Source organism: Octodon degus, unplaced genomic scaffold (assembly GCF_000260255.1).
Source record: "Octodon degus isolate 3935 unplaced genomic scaffold, OctDeg1.0 scaffold00041, whole genome shotgun sequence".
Lineage (NCBI taxonomy): Eukaryota > Metazoa > Chordata > Mammalia > Rodentia > Octodontidae > Octodon > Octodon degus.
Window position 1 is genome coordinate 1,834,176 of NW_004524617.1, and position 5,118 is coordinate 1,839,293.

Sequence of the window (5,118 nt, forward strand, 5' to 3'; positions counted from 1 at the left end):
TTTCTTTTTTCTTTTTGGTACTGAGGATCGAACTCAGGACCTTGCACTTGCCACGCAGGGTCTTAAGTCACTGAGCTATCTCCCGGCCCTATGATGTATATATAGACAGAGAAAAATAGAGAGAAACATATGCCATTATGATATGTCATATGGTCCATTTTTCTTCTCGAGATTCTTTGGCCTTATAACTGATAACTATGCCAATAGCAACTGTGAATTAGTTGAAGAAAAGTTGTACTATATAGAAAGCATAGAAACAATGAATCATTTGTTTCAAAACAAAATTACCTTATCCCACGCAATTGTGTGGCACTTAAAATCAACTTTTAGGTACTGAAAAGAAAATGATAACTTATTTAAAAGTTTATAAGCAGTAGTATGGTTGCAAGTTTGAACGCAATCTGGGCACCTTAGTGATTTAGTAAGACCTCGTTTCAAACCTTAAGGAAACTGAAATTATAAAGGCACAGTGACACAAAGGGAAAGTAAAATGATTAAGTTTCAACATCTATATGTACCAATTACTTGAAATAAATGTATATAATGATAGTGTATTACAAATATATACAAATAACAGGGGGAGAATAAAGTAGGCTGGAAATATAGTGTATTTTGAAGGCCCTGCATGCAAAACCCGGTATGGCATAACAAAAGCTTTGAGTATTGCCTGTGCCTACATACAAACTTCAAACTTACAAACCTGGGTTTTTTTTTTACTTTTATTTTATTTTATTCTATTTTATGTAATTAGTACAGGCCTACGGGGTCTCACTATATAGATCGGACTCCTGGTGATTCTGCTGTTTTAAGCCTCCCAAGCGCTGGGATTATAGGCACACACCACCATGCCCACTCTCAATTGCCATCTCAGCATGCCCTGGGGGCGGTGCTGGCACCGCATGTCCTGGATGGAACCCAGGTGGCTGAGCTCTGCCTAAGTAGGTGCTTGAGTCCACAGAGCTATTTGGCCAGCCCTAAAAACCTGTTTTGACCTCAACATTAGGTCATAGAAATCAGTTTTGTTCTATAATACTCCTCTATAAGCACCTACAGGGCTTTCTTTCACATTTTATGATGTTTGTGTGCCAAATATGAGGGTAGCATATTCTTGGCATATGCAATTAAAACAGAAAATGAACATAGAAAAACAAAATGAATTAGTCTGGCTATAGCACTTCCTTCCTAATGATTCATGAATATCCATAATGATATAAGGAACATTAACAAGAGAAGTTGATTTTCAAAAGGTTAGACAGGATTTGTACACATCACAATTCAGAAGGGTGTAATTATTCAAGGAAGAGTTCACAAAATTCAAATGAAAAAGCTTAATCTGAATATGAGTGCAAGGGATTTTTCATAAAGAAGAGAAAATGAACATGATACTTCCAATTACACTGATTTTTAAATAACAGTGTAAAATTTTTTTAAGCCAAGTTGAATGTTATTTCGTGGATATAGTTTATTCATTATAGACCTGCATGACTATGTCAAAGAGTATGATATACTTTCAAGGAATAGATGATGAAATAGACTTCCAAATGTCTAGATTTTTGGATTGAATTTTGATAGTTTCTTGAACATTAAATTTGTGATTTGTTTCTACCAAAAGTTATATGCATTAGAATTTTATATTAAATGAAAATAGTAAAAATTTTAAAATAAACTTTCCTCAGAAATGAGTTCACAGCTTTAAAGTGCTGTCAAAGAGTACTTTGGGGACATTCCTGTATCTCATAAAAATTCAAAGAATCAATCCTTAGTTTATTTTACCAATATGTACGACTTTTGTTATCTATAATGACTGCATTAAAATAGTTGGTATGAAAAATCCTTCAAAAATCAGTTTTAATTAACTATGTTGAATGCATATTAACATTTTGAGTTTACTTTATAAAGCATAGCAGAATTAGTGCTCATAGGTAATTGTAATCAGAGGTACTTTAAGAATTAGAGGCATTGTAATGTATTTTTGTAATGGAAAAAAGAAATGTAAGAAAAAAGATAACTTAATTATCAGCAGTTTAAGACAGTAGAGACTGTAATGTCTTTCTCATTCATAACTTTTCTTGACTGCTTTATCAACTTTAAAAGTTTTAATGTTTCTAAGTCATCTGCAGAGTCTTTTCATGCCAAGTCTGAGCATGGAGTAATAGCATTTGACATGATTAATCCATTTACTTTCCTCAAGTGACACCAATTGCTCTAAGACTTATCTCTTACAATCTTAAAAACCATTCACAGTATAGTATTAATTGACCTTTCACTGCACATGGTACAACACCTAGTGTTTAATTGAAGGGCATTGTAATCAGGTTAATAAAGTTTCCACTGCAGAAAAATTAAAAAATAAATATTATTTCTAGAAGCAGATATAAAAATTCAATTTGAAAAATCTTGGATTTGAATAGATGTCACGCAGCATTCCCCTAAAACCTTCTTATTACAGTATTAAAGTATTTTCTTGGAGGCCGGTGAGATCTCTCAGCAGACTAAAGTGCCTGTTTATACAAGCTTAGGCAAGCTCAAGGACCATGGTTCCATCTCAGGCCCCATATGCCACGCCAGCCTCTCCCCTCAGGGAGGGCTGAGGCCAGAGTCAGGGCATAGTAGTGCATGCCTGTAATCCAGCACTGGGGAGGCTGAAAGCAGGAGGATCACTATGTGTAGAGAGACCCTGTAGCAACCAAATATATATATATATATATATATATATATATATATGCTTTAATCTCTACAGTTCGGTGAATATTCATCATGAGGAAAATGACATTATTCAGTATGCAAAAAAATCTATGAAAGACAGAAATGGTCAAGTAGAGGAGTTCAACAAAGGAGAAGTAAGAGGGCAGGGTGGTGCTTACTTTCTAAAATATGTGCTTTAGGACTGAGGCTGATCCTGGATCTTATTTCCTAAGATACAACATTCTAGTCTTCAGAGGTGTGTGGCTAGCCCAAATTATTACTTAAGTTAATCTCATTTTGTTATAGTTCCTCTGTGCAAATCAAATTATGAATAGGCCAAAATACCAAACAAGAAGAAATTTGAGTTTTAAATTTGGCGTCAGGAAGTTAAATCCAACTTCATAATCAAATGTGAGCATACTTTTGTTTCTCTTTCCTTTATTGTATTTGGCTTCTCAGTTAATTTCCTTGCTATCTATTATCCATAATTACTATGTTTATGGGGCACCAATATGAATTTTAAGAAATAATGGCATCTTAGATGTCAGTAATGGAGATTAAGAAAACTACATGTCAATAAAGAAGCAGGAAAAAGTTACAGAAAACTAAGAATTATTTTCCTTTTAAGAAAAATAATGAAAACAAACATCAAAACCTTTTGGACCTTAATTATTTTAGATGAAATGCAGATTTTATTTTAATATTTTGAAGTTCTTATTCATAAACAACCTCCTTATTTAAAAAACAACATAAATACTGTTGAAAGAGAAAAAAATGGGTTGTCAGTTCTGCCCCTAATAGGATAAATAATTAATCTCTAAAAGCAGATAAAAATGCTATTGTTTTAAACAAAGATAAACACACCAGTGTGTGAAAATGTAAAATATGCTATTTTGGATGATGATCATTACCTCAGGGATTATAAGAGCTAATGCAAATAAATAAAAATTATTAATTTGAAAATTTTATTAATAACACTATAGTCACCAGTAGAATGGAATACATGCAGGTCAAAATAAATTTGTATGAGTTGCGCTGTTGACTCAGCTACCTGGTGTAAAATCTGGTGCAACAGTGGATATTTCACATTCAAATAGCCTCCTGATTTATGTATTTCTTAAATTGGTGAGATTTTTGGTTTGAAATGGAGAAATTGAGCATTTGGATTTTGAAATCTATCATTAAATGCAGAATTGTCTTCATCAAACACTAGTTTGGCTTCTGATATTTAAAATGAAAACAGAAATGTATATATTTTGTCATTTGATTAATCATGAAGGAGTATGTGCCAGATATATACAATAAGCCAATTTTGTGAAATGTATAATTATGTCATTTATAAGCAAATCTGTGCAATTCTATGAATTTTCTAGGGCATAATTACATGAAACAACTAAATTAGAATTTTTTGTCATATGCAAGAAATGAGTACTTATATACTTGGGCAAGACAAGCTAAAAAAATAAACTGACCATCTTAAAAATGTTTACTCATCTTTGTGTGAGACTTAATCTGGCCCTTAAAATGCATTTAATTACATTACTGCAAAAATGAGTATTGTCTTGTCAAAAAGGCAGTATAGTAATAAATGGCTATGTTAGTGTGCTTATTGCCCAAACTTCCCCTGAGACCCTGCCAATGAAACCTGTCACTGACCCCATCAACAGGAAGGTGGCATTTGATCAATTCCAAACAAAGTTACTGGGAGAATAATTTCGATTACAAGACTGTCTCTGCCTGTACTGCAGACAGAAGAGAGCAGAGGTCATCCATCTTTCTGAATTTGCATGCCAAGTAGTATTTATTTCATGCTTTTATAAAGAATAAGGAAAGAGACAATATTGGGAAACTCCCAAATGACTCTGAGCTGCAGATCCTCAACATACCTAGCACTTGGATGACAGTTAGGAAAGTGGAGATGTACCAGGAGACTCTAGTGCTCCCTTAGATTTCAGAACTCTGTAGTTCTTAGTAAAATATGAATTCCAAAGTCACACCCCCTCATCTACCACTTAATTAGCTTAAGTCATCAAGAAAACATCAAACATCTGAGCTAATATCTGGGGTTTGGGCCACAAGTATGTTTAATAGAAAGGGACTTGGTAGCCATAGTCACATTTTGTCTGTAGTATGGGCAGGGAGAAGTTAGAAATGTTCCTTTGTCTTGAATAGAACAGAAACAGAGCCCTCCCAACCCACCCCCTATTGAGATTTCTATGAAGTTTAGAATTAAAATTCAAAACCCAGTTGGAAACATTATCCTTCTCTTAGGGTACAATTAGCCTCCTAACAATTGGTTGACTCTTGGTGTTTCATCTTACAGGGTATTCATTATAAAGTGCTCCAAGGGCTGGCAACAGATATAGCTTAGCTTAGCAGCACAGCTTGTGCCTGGCAAGCATGAGGTTGTGAGTTCAATTCCTGCTATGAGAG

At 34.0% G+C, this 5,118-nt stretch overlaps 1 protein-coding gene across 3 annotated transcripts in view; it reads left to right on the forward strand.

Moving 5' to 3' along the window:
- Dmd (dystrophin) overlaps positions 1–5,118 on the forward strand; it is a 1,613,500-nt gene that overhangs the window by 226,040 nt on the left and 1,382,342 nt on the right. The gene's annotated exons all lie outside the window — the stretch shown is intronic.